This window comes from Balaenoptera physalus, assembly GCF_965194825.1.
Source record: "Balaenoptera physalus genome assembly, chromosome: 12".
In the NCBI taxonomy this organism is placed as follows: domain Eukaryota; kingdom Metazoa; phylum Chordata; class Mammalia; order Artiodactyla; family Balaenopteridae; genus Balaenoptera; species Balaenoptera physalus.
This window is the reverse complement of record NC_138897.1, coordinates 2,991,331-3,013,896: the sequence shown is the minus strand read 5'-3', so window position 1 is coordinate 3,013,896 and position 22,566 is coordinate 2,991,331. Positions and strand designations below refer to the sequence as shown.

The following is a 22,566-nucleotide window of genomic DNA, read 5'->3' as shown; positions in this document are numbered from 1 at the left end:
AGTCTGTCAGTGCGCTGGGCTCCAGTGTCGGGAAGGTGGCCTGGGCCACACAAAACTACGGTGTCTCTAAAGACAACCCGAGGCCGCCCGCGCTGCGCGTGCCTGCAAATGCCTGGGCCCGGGCGGCGGTCTCACCCCGCTCCCCAGCCTGGGAATGAGGTCACCGCTGGGAGGGGCCGGCGGGGCGGGCAGGGCCGGGGAGGGAGGACCTGCCCGGCCTGCTGGCCGGGTCGGGACGCTGGGGTTTGTGCCCCCGGACACCGCAGGGAGCACGCAGGCCTCGGCGGCCGTGCCCACGCGGGCCCGGGGGCCCCTCCTCGCGGCCCCCGGTGCAGCCGCGCTGCGCCGGGGGGAAGCCCGTCGGTGACACGGGGACAGATGCCCGCGACCGCGCAGCCCACGGGAACCATCTTAGGAAAGACACCAGGTCATCCATCGTCCCCTCCCGGGGGGCGCCGGGCTGCACCGGGTCAGGCCCCCGGGCCGCGGGCGGATTTGGGCTGCGGCTTCGAGGGGGGGGAGGGGCGGCGCTAGGAGGGGGGCCACCAGGCCCCGCCCCCCCGGCAGACCACCTCGGCCCCGGGCGCCGCCCCTATCTCCCGGCTCTGGGCTGTGGGCCTTTGTCTCGGCGGGGCCCGCGGCGCCCCCTGCTGGCAGGTCTGGGCCGCGCCTACTCGGCCTGCTCCGGATCCGGCTCCGGTTTCTTGGGAGGCCGCGGCCACGCGGACCGAGGTGGTCCCGCCTTCCTCAGTGCAGCCGGGATGCTTCGTGCAAGTGCCCGCAGCCTTGCAGCGCCCGCAGCTCCCCGCGGACCCAGAGGCGGACAGACGGGAGGAGAGGCTGGGCCGGGAGAACCCCGTTTCCCCCCGCTTTTTCAGCAGGGCAGAAAGTCCTGTGTTTGTGCCCTCAACGGCTTTAGAAAATGGCCTCATCTAACCTTTCCAAAGATGTTATCCAAGCTGCAAAGTCTTGGCCATTGGAAGACCTTTTAAGTCCTGATACCAAAGAGCTTTAGCCTGGATTAAATGCAAAATGCCAAAATTTCACTTTTAAAAGCAAGCACAAGGCTAAGTGCAACCTGAGCGTGTTTGTAAACCGTGCAAAACAGGCACTTCTGAGAGCCCCCCCACGCCCATTTTGTGCAAATGCTGTTTGCCCCGAGCATCAGGAACCGAAACTCCTGGGAACTCTCTTTTTCTGGCCAGCAACGGGAAAGTTTGGGCTCACAGAGGGGATTTTTAAATCTCTGAAGGATTTAAGTCAGTGTGTGTCATGGAAAAGCCGAGTCCCTCCCAGCTCAAGGTGGCCCCAAGAGGTGGGCCAGGGCCCCCCCCCCTCTGCATCCCGCTGCCAGTAGCCGGCACACCTTAGGTGCTCCATGATGAAACAAGGATTCTGCCGAAGAGATCCACTGCAATGCACCTGGCTTCCTAGAAGCAATAAATGAAAGTCTCTTATAGTAAAAAGAAAAAAAAAAGATTGATGAAGTCGTGAGGGAGAGGCAGAGAACACAGCATAATCCAGCGATTGGAGACTGGCTTCTGAAACTCCAGCAGGAGATGCTTTATCCCTTCCTGGCAGCTCTGCAGCGGCCAGCAAATAAATATTTCCACATGGAAGGCAATGGTCCTTCAAAACGTAGCTTGTTCCATTCAAGAGAGATACAGCAAGGTCCCCAGCTTTAGTGGCAAAGGGCATTAGCCTTGCCTTTAGGATTCGTGGATGTAAACACTGAATCCCACTCCCACCCCCCTTGATGCTTCAGGAAACAATGGAGGGACCTCCGTGGACAAATTACGCCTGCATTTAATGCTCTGATTATCTGGTGAGTTAGCAACAGTCATATTAAAAGCCGGGACCTGCCTCCTGTTTAATCCGCCCTTGTTACTCTTCCCTCTCCTCCATTTCTGTTTCTTCCCCAAAGATTAAAAAAAAGAAACAATTCTGACTTGTGTTGCTTGTGCCCTGAGTTTGAAACCAGCACATGACCAGGTGGAACGCGAGGTGGGTGGGTGGCAGAAGCCAGTCACCGGATATCATCGCTTGTGATTTTTTTTCCTTAATAAAAATATTCTGATGAAGGGCTGGGAGTTAAGGCTTCATTCTGCCTCTGGCCAGGTTGGAGGCTCTCCAGGGAGCTGGGCAGTACAGGAAGCTTCTGCTCTAAGGTTTCAGAAGGACACTTTTCAGCCAAGCTTCCAATCACTGAAATGAAAGTGAATTATGCTGGGCACAGAGGAGTCATGTTTAATTCAAGTGAAATTCATTCACTCATTTGTTCTATAAATATTTATCGAGAGCCTGGTTTGCGGCCCCTCCTGAAAGGCCAGGATTCCTTGGGCGGGGGGCGACCCCGACATGGCACAGACCCCCGGCCGCCCTGTGTGCTCAGCCTGGCCCTGCAGTGTTTCCACACAAGCCTGATCCCAAGAGTTCTAGGGCGGTGTGTTGTTTGTGTTTTAAAAATCAGACTCTACCTGCTTGTTTAATCTGAAATCTCACGCTAAACCTAGATCTATCGAAAATGTGTTAGTGGCATTTAACAGATGGTAAATATAGCGTCTTGGATGGGTGGAAGGACTAGAAAATATGAGCATTGTCTTTCCTTTTTCGGGCCTGCAGTTCCGCAGTTACCAACGTCCCCTGCTCGTTAATGAAGGAGGTTTCCTCCCCTCCCCCCTCTGTGCCCTCATTCCTATAATGTAAACAGCTGCTAATAGCTCCTATTTCTCTTTGTTCAAACAAACAATAGCCTTTATAACTAAGAAGAAAATTAGTATCAGGTGAAAGCCTCATTTTAGGGTGCTTAAAGCCTTCTCTTTTTTTTTCCAGAAGAACAAAGTCCAGCAGTAATCTTGAGAAGAAGAATCCACATTTAAAGTTCGGAAAGTGACAGAACAAAGGTCTGTCTTTAATGATGCATAGACACTCTTGTGATTGAATTTTAAATATTTTTTTTCTTTCCTTCTCTTTAACTTCCTAACTGAAAAGCTGGAGCTTGGGGCAAAAGGGTGGTCAAAGGTCTGGGGACTCCGCAGACTCTCCCCGCTTTGGGGCAGACCTGCTCTCTTTGTTAGCGCCCAGGAAAAAGCCTGGTACTGGGGGGCTGGGTTTCTTCGCTAAATTAGGGGATTATGCTTATTAACGTCTGAGGAGTGCTTGAAAATGAAAGATGAGCTAAAATACGCCCGGAATCCCTGATTCCTTTCCAGCATAAAAGGAATCTCTTCCTGCTTGACCTCAAGTGCTTAAAAAAAGCACCATGTGATTTGAAACTTACATCTCTGGGGGAGATGTAGGACGGACTTTGTAAACATTTTATGTTATTCTGTGAAATAAATTCAACTGGGGGCCAGATTTCCGGAGTAATCCACAGATGTGCATGTCGGTGGCTAAACCTGAAACATTGTGTTGTTGCACTTTTATACATTTTGCTCTTTGTGTTTTTAACAATTATTGTTCTGGAAGTCTTTGGAACAAGACCAACGAGCTGATCCTTTGCTTATCAGTGTTTTCAGGGTCTGAAAAACCTTTACACTTTATTATCATACATTCTCTCCAAGGATTTGATGTAACTTTTCTTCAGGTTTGTGGTAGAATTCAATTTCCTCATTTTGTATTCTAATATACCCATAGAAACATAGTATTAAGAAAGAGTGTAGGTTTTTTTGGCCTCAAAATGGCATTTAAGATCTGGTGTTTGGTGAAGTTAAGCCACTCTGATGGATAAGCATTATCCTTTATTTCTTTAAGGCACAGAAATTGGGACTAGGTTAGAGCAACTGCATTTTTGTCGTTGTTAGCATTTATTTTTATTATTTATTTATTTTTTAAATTAATTTTTATTGGCGTATAGTTGCTTTACAGTGTTGTGTTAGTTTCTGCTGTACAGCAAAGTGAATCAGCTATACGTATACATATATCCACTCTTTTTTAGATTCTGTTTCCATATAGGTCATTACAAAGTATTGAGGAGAGCTCCCTGTGCTATACAGTAAGTTCTTATTAGTTATCTATTTTATATATAGTAGTGTGTATCTGTTAATGCCAATCTCCCAATTTATCCCTCCCCCCCATCCCCTGGTAACCATAAGTTTGTGTCCTACATCTGTGACTCTGTTTCTGTTTTGTAAATAAGTTCATTTGTACCATATCTTTAGATGCCACTTATAAGCGATATCATGTATTTGTCTTTTTGTCTCGCTGACTCACTCAGTATGACAATCTCTAGGTCCGTCCATGCAACTTCATTGTTTTTTAATGGAAACTATGGGCTACATGAGGGATGGACTCTCATACCTTGTAAATGCTTTTCTTCATCTAGAGTGAAGAGAAGCCCACATTAAAATGAGATGGGATGAGAAGAAGAAGAAAGAAGGAAATCCGTGTGATCCTGGAGGAAAACCCTTTGAATAGAACCAAGGCGGAGATTGGAGGTGAAACCCTGGGGCCCTTTAGACAGACTCTGCCCCAGGCTGTTTGGGCTGCATCTTACTGCGGGTCTCAATGTGTGATCCTAAAATACGACCCGTGTGGCTCTGGCTTCCAGAAGTTTCAGGCTGCGTAAGGCCAGGGCCACTGTGTTCCCAGGTAGGACCCATTAATATGATTTTCTGGGGGACCAGTGGGCAGACAAAGAACACTGAATGGATTGCAGAACCGGGGGACTTGCAGAGATCCCCGCCCCGGGCATGGCGGGGACATCTGGAAAGGGCGAGCCCCTCCTTCTCACGAACCCTGGAGCCAGGCTGCGCTGGAGAGAGTGCCATGTCCCCGTGGCCTCAGGAACTAGGGAATGATGCAGAGAAAAAATGATGGAGCGGAGTTGGGAGCAAGAGGGAAGTTTCCTTTTGAGCTGGACATTGGCCCCCGCCCTGGGTAGTCCCAGCGGCCTCCAGGGCCCCTCTCGTGGGGCCACAGGGCAGCACCGTGGGAGCAGGGCTTGGCCTGCTTTCTGCTGCTACATGCAGTGCGGGGTGGTGGGTGCCCTGCCAGCAGGGGCGCTGTGGTGCTCTGGGGGGTGGATGCAGTCTCCTGGGTTAACGAGCAGAGACTCGCCAGGGATGGTCTTGAAACATCAGAGGCCTGGGCTCTACCCTGGATGTTTGTATTCAGTAGGTCTGGGTTGGGGGCAGACATGGGGCCGATACAGAGTTCAAGACCCCGCCTTAAGCACTAGTGGAAGAGTTTAATGAGGTCGCTTTACAAAGAAGAAACAAAAACTATTTAGGCTCTGCTTGTCCATCTTGGAAAACTGGAATTACCCCACTTGGGTGTCATGAACCTCGATTTGGGAAATGTCTGTATAACTCGTTCCGGAAATCAACAAACTTTAGAAGCTGTGCTATTTGCCTCACTGTGCTAAGCCAGGGGAGAAATCAGTGAACAAGCTTCAGCCCTGCCTTTTAACCAACGACATAGATACACCCCTTGACCGTAGCCACAGCGCTGAAGGTGCAGCTACTCACGGGGGAGGCCTCTGCGAACTCCAGTCAGCGTGTAATTTATCCTCCTTTCCACACTCCACGCACGAATGGTCTTCTTTGGTTTGTAGCCACAGCCGTCAACTGTGGGCTCGGCCTTCGCCTCCCAGGTGACAGAAAGCCTTTACCCAAAACCTGTGGCCCCATTACTGAATGCTGCTTCTTTTGATAATAGATGTTGCTACTTATTGAGGGCCTCCTGTGTATTAGACATTCACACACATTGCGCGTGGGGCGACTGCATCATTTATTGTTCAAATGGAAACACTTTTGGGGAGTAAATGGGGACAATATTAAAGCGATGTCAGGGCAACAGGGACTGTCTGGGGCAAACCGGGATGTACTGTCACCTGCGTTACACATCACAACTGCCGGGGGTGGGTGGTGAGTATTCTGAGGTCGTGAAGCTAGGAAGGGGCCAATACCCTAGTTCAAGTCTGTGTGACTCTGAACTGGGTTGGATAGTCTCTCCCCAAATTCACGTCCGACCGGAACTTCAAAATGTGATCTTATTTGGAAATAGGGTCTTTAAAGATGTCACTGGGTAAGATGAGGTCATCCTGGATTAGGGTGGGCCCTATACCAATGACCAGTATCCTTATAAGAAGAGAGGAAGAGACGCAGAGACCCAGGGATGATGGAGGCCCACATGGGGCAGTGGGTCCACAAGCTGAGGGACCACAAGGATCGCCAGAACAACCACAGGCTCAGAGAGAAGCCTGGAGCAGATTCTCCCCCAGGGCAAGAAGGAACCAACTCTGCCCACACCTTGATTTTGGACTTCTGGCCTCCAGGACTGTGAGAGCATAAGTTTTGGTGTTTTAAGCCACCACCCAGTTTGTGGTGTCACCCAGTTTGTGAACCAGCTCTAGGAAATTGATCCACAAACTAAAGGCCAGTGTCCATGCCCACGACCTGGTCCAATAGTGCCCAGGACTGTGGGTGCTGGAGTCTGCAAACCTGAGTTTACGCCCAACCATTCACTTTTTATGTGAACTTTAGTAAATGACTTACTCTTAAAGATTCACTTTTCTTGTTTGTACCATGGGAACGATAATAATTATACCTGCCTCCTAGGCTATAGGGTTGTTATTCTCTTTTTGCTTCAACACATATTTATTTTATGTGGGTTTTTTTTTTTTGCAAAATAAAAGACACCGTCCCTTAGGGAAAAATGCTTCTTACAGAGAACTGCAGATAAAAATGTTGGACAAAGTGTAATACTTGCTTGTAGGGAACTTACAGACAAGTAAACAGTTATCCCCATTTAGATGTAGTGAATATTATTAAAAATATAGTGAAAACCTGTCACCTGATGCAAAGTCCCAGCTCCTGACCAAAGTCGAAAGGAAAAGTGAGCCTGCTCTCCTTTTCCCAGATAGTGAGAGCTCAGACATGGGAACTGGACTTGGCCAGCTGGACACCCACACCAGGTCTTTGGAACTGGAGAATGCAAAGCAACAACAAAGGAACAATTGGAGTCTGTTCACAGATGGTGAGGTGAAGCCATCACATCATGTCCAGGGCAGCCCGAGCTCCTTTTCTCTGGCTTCCTGTGAGTTTTACAAATCTTGTTCTTCAACCTCCTGTGAGCCCCTGCTATCATTTTAACACATTCAAGTGTGTCCAAGAAGCTCAAACTTATCTTCAAGTTCATGTGGAAGTGCAGGGGACGAAACCGGCCAAAATCATCCTGACAAATTAAAATAAAGGTGGAGGACTCACAAATCTTCATGTTAAAACTTAATAGAAAGCTACAGTAATCAAGACAAGGATCAAAAGAATGCCCCCGGGAGTTCAGAAATAATGCCAGCCATCTATGGCTGATTGATTTTTCAACAAGGAAACTAAGACAATTCAATAAGGAAAGAATAGTCATTTTAACAAATGGTGCTGGGACACCTGAAAAAGAATGAATTTGGATTCCTACCTCACACCATATACAAAAATTAACTCAAAATGGATCAAAGAGCTAAAACTATAAAAGATTTAAAAGGAGACATAGGTGTCGACCCTCATGGCCTTAGATTAGGAAACACTTTCTGAGATATGACACACCAAGCAGAGGCAACCTCCAAAATACATAAACTGGCCTTCTTCAAAATTAAAAAAAACTGTGCCTCAAAGGACACTCAGAAATTGAAAAAATAAACCCACAGAATGGGAGAAAATATTTGCAAATCATACGTCTGATAAGGTTATAGGATACAGAACATATAAAGAAGTGTTACAACTCAATAACGAAAAGACAAAGAACCGAATTAAAATATGACCAAAGGATCTGATATTTTTTTCAAAGGAGATATACAGAGAGCCAGTAAGCGCCTGGAAAGATGCTCGCATCATTAGTGGTTAGGGAAATTGATATCAAAAGCACAATGAGATGCCTGCCCCTTCACATCCATGAGGACGGCTGAATTTTTAAAAAAACTCCGAAAAGGGAAGTATCAGCCGAAGGCCTTTGGACCTGAACTGCGGCATCACCTGTCTCTGGCTGATGGTCCATTGTGCAGATTGTGGACCTGCTAGCCTCCACAATTGTGTGAGCCAATTCCCCAAAATACATCTCTTTCTCTATATACACACATCCTATTGGTTCTTTTTCTCTGGAAAACTCTGACTAATACAGTCCTCTACAGACAGGACCAGCAAACTCTCAGATTCCTCAAGAACACATATTTGGGAAACCCTCGTGTATAAGGACCTCAAGCCATTCGAGATGCTGGCTGAAGGCAAAACAAACACGATGGTAGAAAGAGGGTCATAAACATCAGCTCTGGCCGCTGCAGAGATCATGCTGGAGCCTCTATAGGTATTCCCTTCCTCGCTGTGTCATGTAGATATTTATGAGTTAATTAATTTCCATTTTTCATTCCTCTTCTCACTGTTGTATACACAGTTTGTTGGTAGCTGGCCATAATTTAGTGTGCAGATTTCAGAATAGCAAGACAGCACACAGTGGGACATGGGGAAGGAGGAACACTGGTGCTGAGGCTGGCCGCAGAGGGTGACCATCGAGGCTTTGGGTTGTTGCCCGTTGGTGAAGGGGTGAGCGTATCTTCTGTTTGAGATAAAGAGAGCAGCAGTGTGTTAAAGAGAACTAGTTTGTTGTTGGAAGTGAACATCCAGGGAGAAAAGTGTGTGTGTGTGTGTGCGTGTGTGTATGTATAAATCCAGAAGAGTCGAAGGAGTCAGTTCAATGGGCATTTGTCACTCCTTGTGTCCTGGCAGAATCCCCAAGATGTGCTGTGTTAGTGGAATGCAGTGCATGGCCGTCCCCACCAAAGCTGGACCGGGAGTAACTCCCGTTCTTATCCCTGTGGCATCTGAACTTGGCATTGACCCGCTGCGGGACCTGCTGCGTGCTCCCACGCGGGAACTCATTGACTCACTGACGGGAAGTGGTACTTAGAATCCATTCACAGTCACTGTACTGTTGGCCACTGTATTGTTGGCCAGACTTTTCATGCAAAGAGAGAGAGCCTTGCTGCTTCCTGCTCCTTGACCTTCCAGAAATCCGGAGTTCCTGGCAGCCTTCTGAGTCCTGGGTCAGTTCTGTGACCCTCTCTGCATTCATACCCCACCAATAAATTTCTTGTACTTAAAATAGCCAGACGTAGTTGTTCTGGTTGCAGCCAGAATGCCGACCAGCAGATGGGTTTGCACTAGGGGCTGTGGGAGCCCCCAAGAGGGAAGCACCAGGAGAAGGGGGTCTGATCGTGAGAGAAGGTAAGCTTGCTTCCTGGAAGTGACCTGGCTATTCTACTTCCTAGGACACAACCAGAAGAAGTGTACTGTTGGCAAAGATGGGGCTTGAGATGTTTTCCTAGGCACCTTCTTTTTAAAGATTCGGGGTCACCCTTAGCCCCTACCATCTTGGTTTCTTTCTTGTGTAAAGAGTGTGCCCTCTGGCACTGCCGCCCCAGACACCTACTGAAGGCCTTCTCACCTGGACAGTCCAAAGCTGCAAGGTGTTCGTAGGAGGATTAGCACCCAATAGGGTGCTGCCAATAATATTGCAAGATGGAAAGATCATGGTATTAAAAGGTACACCTTTGGAGACGAAAGCCAAGCAGGCATCTGCCGTTGCTTATTGGGCTACACTTGGGTCACATTCGATTTTGCACATAAACCTTTGTATTTGTTGTCGAATCCAGTTGGGAATTTTGCCCACTCACCAGGGTATTAAAACATACCATCCCACAAATGGAGACAGTTCTTCTGTGGCAGGTGGCTGAGATTGTGGATTATAGATTTAGCACTTAAACCTAGATCTCTTGCCTCCCAGATCAGTGCTCTTTGTGTTAGAACAGTTGCCAGACTCCAAGTGGTCCTCCCTCTCATAGTAACGTATCAGAGGGGAGAACACAGGCGGGGGGATGGTGTGGGCTGGCCCCTTATCTGGGAGACGGGGGCTTAGACTGAGCCCCTGGCGACACTCAGTGTTTTACGACCTTAAATAAGTTTCTTTACCTCCCTCTGCCTCAGTTCCAAATCAGAGGGGAAGGGAAATTGTAGGATACTCTCTAATTTGATCTTGTTGTATTCCAGAAAAATCATATAAAGGAAGAGAGTCAATAAAGATCATCTACTTTATTTTGTATGATTTTGCCAACACGTTCTGTTGAAAAATATAGAAATCATCATCATCATCCTGGTTCACAATTGCTTTTTTTTAGACAGAAACTCACATATTTGTGAATCCAGCCACTTAGTTATACTTATTATTACTGGATTGTAATCATGGGGGTTAGGAATCATTTCTAATCCCGTTGTACAGAGCAGTAGACAGCATGTCCTCTGACCCAAGCGAGTGTTTTCTGTGAAGATGGGAGGCCTGGACATCCCTGCTTGGCAGGAGCAAGTGCTGGGACAGCCCTGCCTGGACAAGGGGAAAATAAACGTTTGTAGGTAGAAAAAGAAAAGCAAGTTGATGGCCATTACTATGGTTTGTAAATACAAAAGAAGATATTAAAAAGTATACACAAGACACAAGGAATAATATTACAAACACCCCAGACCAACCACTGAGCTTAAGCATTAGAACTGGACCAATATTGTTAAAGGTCATAGTTGATATATTCATGCATATATATATGTGTGTGTGTGTGTGTGTGTGTGTGTGTGTATTTTATGTTCCTTATTTGCTTACTTTTGTGTTCCTTATTCACTTAATTTCCTTTGTAATTTTTGCACATAGCAATGTACCCTTAAATCATATATTGCTTAGTCTTGCATAGTTTTGAAGTCTCCATAAGTGGTATAATATTGTAGGCATTCTGCTTTTTCCTGCCTGTTTGTTTCGTATGTTGTCCATGGGTGTTGATGTATGTAGCTCTAAGTCATTCATTTCCACTGTGATACAGAATTCCGTTGCCTGAATACACAGTAATTCATTTACCCATAGGAGAATATTATTTTTTCTCTTTTTTTATTGCTCACACTATTATAGTATTAATATTATTTATACATACATAATTATTATACATTATTATTCCTAAGTTGTAAACATTCTCCAAATATAGGCTCCAATACATAAAAGACTGAACTGTGAATTAGTTAGTTTTCGACATAGTTTCTTTGGAAACCAGAGATTTGCGAGCCAGGGTTATTGACGATCTCCTCCTTTGGCCTCATTATGCCTCCCTTTAAAATCAGTCACCTGTTCTTCAAATAATATTTCCTCTCAACTGTGCCACCAAGTAGATGTCAAAGCCTCAATGATATCAGATGGTATCTTTTGACATCAAAACATCAATTTATGTCAACTGTAATTTAAACTGAAGCTGAGTTTCCATTATTAGAATGATAATGTCATTTCTCATAAGGTCTTTTCTTTCACTTTCCCCGATTTTAGTTATTAAGACAACACCCGCTTCCTGTGCACGTTGTGAGGTGGTAGTGCCATGACTAATGGGGCCTGTTATCAGAGTACCCTGCGAAGATGGTTTCAGAATCCATTGTGATGAACAGAGTGTTCTATAAATGGGTATTGAAAATAATCAAGACATTCATGAAGCCAAACAGGCCACAGAAATACCATAGCAACAGATGAACCATAATTGCGGCATTGCGGGCTGTTTCCCCAGCTACACTCTCATGGAATCGATGTTCAGGCGGCGTCCTCAGGAAGAGCCAAGGTCAGGTCTAGCTGCCTCCGGCCATGAGGAGGCAGGGGCTCGGCTGCTGGGCCGGGAGGAACGGGGGTGTGCTTCCCCTTGCCATCCTCTCTGCTTACTGCGCACTTACGCCCAACGTGTCCTCAGCACCAACGGAGATGTGGAGATTCTGGGCACCCCACAGCCCAAGTCAGTTAATCCAAGTCACCCAATAAGCTTTTGCTCTCGAGAAACAAAACTACGTGTTGGCTCAAAGTTCTTATCTTGGTGGACATGCAGCTAAGACCAGAGCAGCAGATGGGGCTGTGTGAGGGCAGTAAGGACACCATCCATCTCTCTCCAGGACCAAAGTCAAGAACGCAGGGTGAGGGCCGTGGCTCCTTGGGCCTCAGGGAGTCTGTAGAAGCTAAAACAGCTGTTTTTGCAAATGGACACAAGTAGATGTGACCCCAGCTCTGCTTCCCTAAGGCACAGAGGCTAGAAAGGATTCCCAGAATCCACTGGATTTGACCATGACTCTCAGTCATAATCCCAGGAACACCCAGGAAGGTGCCAACGTGAGAAGGAAGGATTGCATTTTCCAGGGACGTCCCTCGGTGTGACCTGTCTTGCCGAGGTGTCTGCTGGGAGAGACAGTCAGGTTGATGGGGACGTCCTCTCTTATGGTGAGAGGGCTGTGGGAGCAGAGCTGCTGGGAAGGGTGGATTCTTTCCTGTGGAGTTCTGGAAGGGCACATCCTTCTGGAAAGAGAGAGTGAGTGCAAGACGTGTGACGTGAGTTCGGGAGAGGGGAGAAGGCTTCCTTGCTGCTCTTGCTTCCGTTAGAGGCTGGGGACTGACTTATCAGACACTTCTGTAGGTCACAGCTCTCCCTGTCTCCTGAGTCAGCCAGAATAATTGGTTTCATTAAGGTCTAGATATTTTAGAACTAGTTTCCCATGCATTAAGTGACTTCAGAGCTTTTCTCCCCCTTTGCCAACTTTGAAGGGTAATCTGGATGCTGGAGGCTTGCTCTCAGGCTTCTCAAACTCAGTTTGTTTCCATGGTTACAAAACACCGTGCTCTCTCTGACCCACAATGCATCAGGAGGGGCACGCCGGCTGCCTGGTAATGGCTATATTGTTTTCCAAATTTGCAGACCTCCTTAACTATCCAAATGTTAGAAAGGTGGGTACCCTCCTGCTGTTTGTGCTAGCTGGCAATCATCATTTTTATTTAAGTATTTTTCAGGGAGCAAGGTAAAGGATATTTGCACTATAAATTACAAATATTGAAGCATCGTCTCCCAATAAGTGGACATATCAAGGACAAAGGTTGGAATGCAAGAGAGTGTCAGCAATTGCCACGGCGTCCCAGAGGAATTTTCTCTTGCCCAGGCTAAGTCCATTAGTCTAGCTCTGTACTTGGAGAGAGGAAACCCTGTCAGGGAGGCCAGATGCTGTGATGGTCAAGGGCCAGGCAGCAGATCTGAAAGATCTGGTTGTAAATCTTTTTCTTACTGGTTGTGGACAGTTTATTCTCCTAACTCTCGAGGGCTTGTTGGGAGGATTAAGTAAAGCATTCAGTACAGTACATATTATGCACTCAGTAAATGAGAATCGCTAGTCTTGGCACTATTATTTCAAAAATCATCAATTCCTGTGATACAAAACAGTGCAAGTATGTTGGTGTACAGTATATAGAGAGTGTTTGGTGGGGATTTGGAATTAATGAATTGATGATGGTAATGATGAGATGATATGATGATGATGAAGATGATGAGATGATGATGATGATGGTGATGATGATGATGAGGTGGTGATGGGGATGATGAGGGTGATGGTGATGATGATGAGGTGATGGTGATGAGGTGATGATGATGATGATGATGATGAGGTGATGATGATGAGGTGATGGTGATGATGATGAGGTGATGATTATGATGATGATGATGAGGTGATGATGGTGATGATGATGATGATGATGATGAGGTGATGATGATGAGGTGATGGTGATGATGATGATGATGATGAGGTGATGATGATGAGGTGATGGTGATGATGATGATGATGAGGTGATGATGATTATGATGATGATGATGATGAGGTGATGATGGTGATGATGATGATGATGATGAGGTGATGAAGAGGTGATGATGGTGATGGTGATGAGGTGATGGTGATGATGATGGTGATGATGATGAGGTGATGGTGATGATGGTGATGATGATGAGGTGATGATGATGGTGATGATGATGATGATGATGATGATGATGATGAGGTGATGATGATGGTGATGATGATGATGATGATGATGTGATGAAGAGGTGATGATGGTGATGGTGATGGTGATGAGGTGATGGTGATGATGATGGTGATGATGATGAGGTGATGATGATGAGGTGATGATGATGGTGATGATGATGAGGTGATGGTGATGAGGTGATGGTGATGAGGTGATGGTGATGATGATGATGATGAGGTGATGATGATGAGGTGATGATGATGAGGTGATGATGGTGACATAATGATGATGATGATGAGGTGATGATGGTGACATAATGATGATGATGATGAGGTGATGATGTTGATGAGGTGGTGATGATGATGATGAGGTGATGATGATGATGAGGTGATGATGAGGTGATGATGATGAGGTGATGACAATGGTGGTTGGGGTGGTGACAATAATAAAATTATTGAGGTATAGAAAATATGGAGCCTTTAATGTAAATTTGGTTGCATTTGCTTCACTTAATGAGAAGTTACAATAATATTTAATCACTTAATAGTGATTAAGTGATTAATTAATAATAATCACTTAAAAATGGTTACAAGAGGTGGTCCTGGAGCCAGAATGCATGAGTTCAAATCTTGGCCTTGCCTCACCGTAGATGTGTAATCTTGGGTCACTTACTCGACCTCTATGTGTCTAGGTTTCCTTCCCAGTACACTGGAGATGATGATAATATACCCATGTACCTCACTGGGCTGTAGAGAGCACTGAATGCACTAATATTTGTCGGGGCCTCAGACCAGGGCTGGGATCTCAGGAACATGCAGCATGGCATGGAAGAGCAGGACACTCAAGACACAAGCAGGAAACAACCATATTCTTCTCGTCCCTCACGTGCCTCTTAATCTGCTTTGCCGGCTGTCTCTTTCCTGCGTGAAATCTCAGGCTGGTCCTCATAACTTTTCCAACCACTCTTGAATTACACAGTCTTCTGGTCACTTCTCAAAGTAATAATAGTCTTATATCAGAAATTACAGTGCCCAGTCCTATATGGTAAAGTACCAAACTTCATTTAGAATGACAGTGTCTCTCTTCCCCCGGTTTATCCTGGCTTAAAAGTGAATTTGTAGCTTGTGCTAAGAAGGTTGATGAGGGGCAAGAATCATGAAATTGACTTTCACCACCTCCTTTGAAAGCGCCCCAGAGGTCTTGCACCTGCGTGGGTATAGGACTAGCTGACACCTATGATCTTGAGACCTTGGCGGAAACTGGAATAAAAGACTCCCATTTTTAACACTGCTATACATGCAACAAATATGGCATTATGACCGTTAGAATATATTTTTCTTAAATGATAAGTCCTTAATTTCACCCCTTCCTTGGGAGTTGAGGCATATGTGATGCTAATTTTCAGTTACCATATACATCCACTCCCATTCCAATGCAGGGTTGCCAGATTTAGCAAATAAAAATACGGAACCCCCAGTTAAATTTGAATTTCAAATAGGCAACAAATAATCTTTAGTGTAAGTATGTCCCATGCACTATTTGGGGCATACTTATACTGAAACATTATTCATTCTTTACCTGAAATTTAAATATAATTGGTTATCCTGTATTTTGTCTGGCAATCGTGTTCCAATAATTCTTGTGTCTGAGATAGTTTGGATTTGCAAGCCTATGTCAGTTAGGGCATTTCAGTTGCAAATAACAGAATACCAGGTAAAAGTGTCCTTGGCAAGAGGCTGGGGAGGGTTTATAAAAATCCCCCAGTGGAGACGACCTCCCCAAAGAGCCCCCCAGTTGGCCTCTGCTCCCTTCCAGCCACTTCACAGCCCTTGGCCCCCTTGATCTCCTCTGAATTAGGCTGTGCCTTCCCAAAATCTGCCAGCAGTACATCAATTACATTTTGTAACTCTCTGTTATCTTCCACGTATAATATGAGCTGACTAAAGGGAAAATGAAAGATTTGCAGTCTGGCTGGACACCCTTTCCATGGGCTCTTCCCATAGATGACTGTGTCTTCCTAACCCTGTTCCTTCCAAAATCCATCCCCTCCCTCCATCCTCTCTCAAGCTGTTGTCTGCAAGGAGGTGTGAATCTTAGCTATTTGAAACCACCCAGTTAGTGAAGACTGTTGGAATCTACTCAACGCTAACCCTACTTTACAACTTTCCAATGTCTTTCATCTGGTGTCTCAAACTTCTTTAAAAGGAAAAGAATTTCAGCCCTGAAAATGGCACCAGTAACTAGCAAGGACTTTCCTTGAGGAGACAAAGCCACTTCCTATCTGTAAATTAGCTTTTTCAAGACCCCTGCCCGTACTACCCATGCGAAATCACTTGAGGACAAATGGTATGATTCATGTCTGATAATGAAGCAGAAACTCAGGCACCACTATCCTTGCTCAGGTCCCAAATTATGGCATAAATGTCTTTACTTTTGGAAGCAGAAAGGGGCCTCAGCTGTCTGGCCATATCCACCCGGAAAGCCTCAACCATCACAATTATCTGGGTAAGTCCAGGTTTTCCCTTAAGTAGGAATAACAACCAGTTGCTGTGTTAAGTGATCTTGCACACGTTCACTCACTTAATCCACACAACAACCCCACGGGGCGGGACAGGTTTATCTCCATTTCACCCTAAACTTTGAGACGGAGTGTCTACACAACCAACTGATGGTTGGGCCATGGTTTGACCTTTGGCATCTCGCTGGAGAGTCTGTGCCATTCTGCCTCCTGCTCAAATCAAGGCTCTGGGGTCCTTCCCATACTGGCTCGGAAAAGTCTCAATACAAAATGAGTGGGATCATGTAGAGTGAAATTTGGAATAAGTTTAACATTCATACACCTTAAACTTGTACTGTGTATCTATTATAACTCAATGAAGCTGGAAGAAAAAGTTTTCAGTATTCTCTTAGCTACATCCGGAAAAGACGAAAGCTCTCATTCAAAAAGGTACCCGCATCCCAATGTTTATAGCAGCACTAATTTACAATAGCCAAGACATAGAAGCAACCTAAGTGTCCATCAAGAGAGGAATGGATAAAGAACATGTGGCACATATATACAAGGGAATATTACTCAGCCATGAAAAAGAATGAAATAATGCCATTTGCAGCAACGTGGATGGACCTAGAGATGATCGTGCTAAGTGAAGTCAGTCAGAAAGAGAAGGACACTTATACCTGATATCACTTGTATGTGGAATCTAAAAAATAGGACAAATGAACTTATTTACAAAACAGAAACATTCACAGACATAGAAAACAAACTTATGGTTACCAAAGAGGGGGGAGGCATAAATTGGGAGTATGGGATTAACAGATGCACACTACCATATATAAAATTGATAAACAACAAGGATTTACTGTGTAGCACAGGGAACTATACTCAGTAAATTGTAATAAAATATAGTGGAAAAGAATAAAAAAAAAGAATATAGATATATACATATACGTATATGTATAACCGAATCACTTTGCTATACACATGAAACTAACACAATATTGTATATCAAATTTACTTCAATAAAAAAATAAAAAATAACTCCAATGACCCAGTTTAAAAAAATATTCCCTCATCAGCAGGACATAAATACCTATGTTTCTAAAAAATGTTGAATATTAAAAATCCATTGCTTTTATTTCAATAATGATCTATACCCACATATACAGAAAAAAATCCCACATGATAGCAAGACCTACAGCTCCAAGAAAGACATCACTTAATATGCTATTTTTCTCCTTCTAAATGCAATTGATCCTTTTACGTTCCATTTAGGAAAATAAACTTTCTCCCTTACCTGAACACTTACAATATATTTATAGAAGCAACTGATTATACATTGGGCATAAAGGTGAAATATATACTAAAACTGTGACTGTGTACTGCTACTGAAACATCTATACAGGGAAAATTTGTTGGTGATTGAATTATTTTGGGACTGCACTTTGATAAGCACGTCAGACTTCAGCTGTATTTCCCGTAGTCAGGAAATGCTCAGAAACAGAAGTCTGCTGACTTCACGGGTTAGTTCCAGCCTCTCACTGCTCAAGGAAGAGCAGAGAACCTTCCAGTCGCCCGTCAACGGGTGAGACCAGCATATGCACCAGCCTGCTCTTTTCACATCTTCTTTTCGCTTCTCCCCTTGCTTGTTTGAAAAACACTCTGTTCTCACTTTTCAGATTAAGCAAATTATCTTCAAACACTGTTATGACCAAATAGAGCACAAAATAAATATAATAGGATGACACAGATCAACGAATTTGCCTAAAAACGTAGGTCAACTGCTTTTTCAAACATGTTCCAAATGTATGTAGTGGAAGTAATACTTAATTTTTTTATTCCAAAAGATTAAAAGTCTTACTCTATCTTACTGCACCTTTCTTTCAGCACCTCTAGGATGTTTTTTGGCCTAAATGTAGCTGCCATTTATTGTGATTGGTGTCAGGCAGGAACGCTTTGTTCTGGCCGTGCAGTTATCTGGGTCTGGGTCATTTGCTTTACCGCGGCCTTTATTGGTGCTCAAAGGGTGAGGCTGGGCCCTTCTGGCTCAGAGAAAACAGAGCAAGAGAAATACAGTTGCCAAAGATTATGAGGAGCCTGGCTAAAACAGGAAGTGATAATAATCCCTGCATGGGCTTTTGAGAGTTTAAAGTACTTGAAGGAAGTTTGAATCATGGCCCAGTATGTATTTAACCCTTTTAGTGCCAGGATGGAAAGAAAAGACTGTGAGGATGGAAGGGTTGCCAATGTCCAGGAGAAGCACGTGCAGAGCGACTACTGACATTCAAAGTGTTTTGGGTTTTATCAGCGTCCTCCCTGTTTCCCGAAAAAAAATTATTTTTTTGGTTTGGAAACTTGAACAAAAGACACCATTTTTTAATAGTTATCCTTTCTTTTCTCCCCGCCCGCCCCTTCTCCTCCCTCTGGTAGCTTACTTTTTTTTTTTTTTTTTAATTTTATTTAATTATTTGTTTTTGGCTGCGTTGGGTCTTCGTTGCTGCGCGCGGGCTTTCTCTAGTTGTGGCGAGCGGGGGCTACTCTTCGTTGCGGTGCGCGGGCTTCTCATTGTGGTGGCTTCTCTTGCTGTGGAGCACGGGCTCTAGGCGCGTGGGCTCAGTAGTTGTGGCGCACGGGCTCAGCAGTTGTGGCTCGCGGGCTCTAGAGTGCAGGCTCAGTAGTTGTGGCGCATGGGCTTCGTTGCTCCGCGGCATGTGGGATCTTCCCGGACCAGGGCTGGAACCCGTGTCCCCTGCATTGGCAGGCGGATTCTTAACCACCGCAACACCAGGGAAGCCCCCTCTGGTAGCTTTCTGAAAAGACCAGACCTGAACAATTTGATGATCATAAAAATTTCTTCAAGTTAATGAGAAATTCAGTTCTTTCCTTGCTGGGGAGAAAATCCTGCACATTCTCACATTCTACCATCATGGCAGGAAAGCTCCGCGTCAGTGGGGATAAACGCCATGATCCACGGAGTAAAATCTCTCAGGAAACCTGAGGCCGTGAACCAGACAGTGCTAAGGCCAAAGAGATTAAGATTGAGGGCCACGGCTTGATGGAATCTATTTATAGGCATCCACACCGAGAAGAGGTTGAGGAAACCTTTTTTGGTCAACTTGCCAAAGCATTCAGTTACATCTACTTACGATGGGGTGTTTAATTCCATTACATTCTGGAAAAACAATTCAGCTGACCACAGACCACCAAATAGCTTTTTGGACTACACTGGAGAGAATTTCCTCTTTCAGAATGTTGGAGGAATCGAACAGCACAGAGGCTGTAACTGCTCCTTAACAGGGAAGAAACAGTGGGAGATTTAAAGATAAAGCAGGTGGATGGTTTGGAGGAATCAGTCACATGCATAACCAGATGCGATATTTCAAGGGAAGGAAAAAAGTGAAATCAGAAAAATAAAAAGAACTCTAGGAAACAAACAAATGTTCTGTTTAACATGGTGGATTGAACAGATGCATTTATCTTCTCTCTACCCAACCCGCTGCAAAAGAATTTTAAAAGTTTTATTCACAGTAACAAAGAGGATGGGAGAAAAGACAGCAGCAGGTGAGGTATTTCAACAAGTATGTGGAACTTAGAGGACAGAGTGAAAACTGGTAAAGGCTTTGAGGATCTGAGGAAGTGTCTATAGATGGAGACATTGATGGAAGAGAGGTAGTTTATCTCAAGGAACCCACTGAGAAGGGTCCCCTCCAGCATTCTGAGTAGCAGGTGAGAACCACTATCCCTCGCTTCTGTCTCGCAGGAAACTGAAGGTTTATTCAGTGGAGAAAGTGAACAGTAGGTGCTCTGAATGTGGGACCCCAGACACCGCCAAAGGTCAGCATGGGGAATGTTATCCAGGCAGGAGATTTTGGGAAAGGCCCTTTGCTCTTTGAACCCCTTCCCCACGTACTCCCAGACCTTCAGAAACCAGGTGTGGCGACCCTTACCCATCCACAAGCCCCACCATGAGCTCAACCAATCTGGGTTTTAGTAGCTCAGTTATCAATATGAGAGGATAGTCAAGCATTACTAGAAATTTGATGGGGAAAACATAAAATAGAACAAATTAAGCTAGAGGAAATAGTCAATGAAAATGAAGGAAGCAGAAATAAACTTTAAAAAAATCAACATTAATATTAGATAGATAAGCAGAGGCTGCATTCATGAAACAGAAACAGATGAATACAGACACCCATGCACCCACACATATGTATGGGAAAGGAATAAATAAAAGGCCTTGGGATTTGTAGGTGTGAGAGCTAAAATAAAACACAATTTCTATAAACAGTTTAAAGGATAAAGTGAAGGGAAATTTCTCAGCACTGAAGGATGTACAAATGTAAAAAAAAATACTGGGTCCACATTTGGGTCCATCATCATGAAATGTGGGGGTACCATCACCAAATAGAAGATCTGAAGGGCTTTGAAACGGGAACAGCAAGCAAACACAGTTCACACACAGAAACGGTAGAATGAATAGGACTCCTCAGCACAGGGAAGGGAGAAGACAAAGCCTTCAAAATCCCGAGTGAAACGCAAGATGGTCCACGAACTGGTCATTGTCTAAGCTGGATGATGGGCATATCTGTGGGTCTCATATACTACTCTTTTTTATGTATGTTTATAGAATTTTCAGAAATAGAAATTTTACAAGCTGCCATGAAAATCAACCAACCAACAGCAAAACAACAGTAAGAGAAAGCTGAGGAACCAAGAGTTACCAGTACGCATGTATCATTTAAAAGTGTGTCGTCCATGATCAATGCCAAAGAAACAGCTACACGTGGGGCTGGGACACACGGTTGGGTCAGGGCCCTGGCAGTTTATGTTATCAGGCCATTTGAGATTTCCCTTTATAAAAACAAAAAGACAAAAATAAAAACTAGGGAAATTGCAAGAGGAAAATTATGTTCAACCTATAATTTTATCCCCGACCAAACCATAAAATATGAGGGTAAAGTAAAGACGTTTTTAGGCATGCCAGAACCTAAAATCTGTGCTTCTCTGCACCCTCTTTAGGACACTCATGAAGGACGTGCTTCCTCTTGGAGAAGATGTAGCCAGGAAAGAGGAAGATGTGAGACTGAGGACACAGGGGTCCCACCCGGGACAGAAGTGGAGGGAACTCCCAGGAGGGCTTCACCTGTCGTCAGACCCAGACCGCTCTGCCTCTTCACCCGGCCTCTCGTCGCCCCCCCCACCTTCCTCCCACCCGACGACGCCACCAACGTGCCGGGGAGGGTAGGGGAAGCATGGGGTGTGACTCACTGGCCTGGCAGGCGTCACGTGACTCCCAGTGGTGTCTCCTTCCCCAAACCAAGGTAATGGGATTGCTAAGCCAGCGGGGAATTGGGGCAGTTTTCAATCAGGGAGTAGAAGGCTTGCTCCTCAGGAAGATGCCCATCAACCAACCCAGGTGTATTTGAGGGAGAGACCTGAACAGGAGAGAGGAGCAGGGAGAGGCCGTCCAGAGCCCCTGCCCTCCCGCTGGCCCAGCGGTGAAGATGGTTCCTTTCCCTACGACTGGCAGACTACACAGACGGTAGCCAGAACGGGCCGCCTTGTGGCGCCCCATCCCGAAAGGCTACCTGCTGGGTGAAGAAGGCCTGGCAGCAAGAGCCGTGGGGTGTGCGGACCCAGGCAGGGGGCGCAGGACCGGGAGGGGGCTGGGATGGCGTGGACTTGCCTCTCCGGGACCTGAGCAGTGGGCCTGCCCCTCCCCCCAGCGCATCACACTGAAGAATTCATACCGTGCCCGGGAGGGACCAGCGTTTAGACACCTGTAGAGCTGACTGTACCCCCATGTTATCTGGAAGAACAACACTGCAAACCTGGGTATTAAAACGGCTTCTTCATAAAGTCACACCAGATCATAAAGACAGGTCTTAGTGAACAGTAGTTACAGAGTGACAAGCTTTAGACGATTCCGCAGCACAGGAGAAATAAGAAATCTCAACAGTTTTCAAATATATTAAATGAAGGGAAAAATAAAGGAAAACGCCTTCCCCTAAAATGGAAAGCAAAAGAACAGAATATGTATTTTTCATGTTTGAATTCATTATTTTTGCTGAAGACTGCTTCTGTGAACAGTCTTGCACAATCCCCGTGAGAGATGGATGGATGGAAAGGAAAGGTTGCAGAGGAAGAGGAATAATGGACCATTACCCAGCAGAGGATCAGTTCCCTTAGGCGTCTCTGGGCCACTTTAGGCGTTGGCAGGCGTCACAATGGGGCATGAGCCGTCA

General features: G+C 45.4%; 1 protein-coding gene and 1 long non-coding RNA gene across 5 annotated transcripts in view; both read left to right on the top strand.

Annotated features, from left to right (window-relative positions):
* LOC309639759 (uncharacterized protein) overlaps positions 1-22,566 on the top strand; it is a gene marked incomplete at its 5' end in the record, with an annotated part of 34,372 nt that overhangs the window by 7,618 nt on the left and 4,188 nt on the right. The window lies entirely within an intron of this gene.
* On the top strand, positions 34-21,328 carry LOC309639916. Of its 4 annotated transcripts, none has more exons than XR_014251919.1 (4): positions 34-1,825; positions 2,833-2,903; positions 4,325-4,436; positions 16,268-21,328. It is a non-coding gene; the product is annotated as an uncharacterized lncRNA (long non-coding RNA). The 4 variants fall into 4 exon arrangements; XR_014251920.1 differs by lacking the exon at positions 16,268-21,328 and adding an exon at positions 8,715-10,135 and having other exon boundaries at positions 35-1,825; XR_014251921.1 differs by lacking the exon at positions 16,268-21,328 and adding an exon at positions 6,089-8,367 and having other exon boundaries at positions 35-1,825.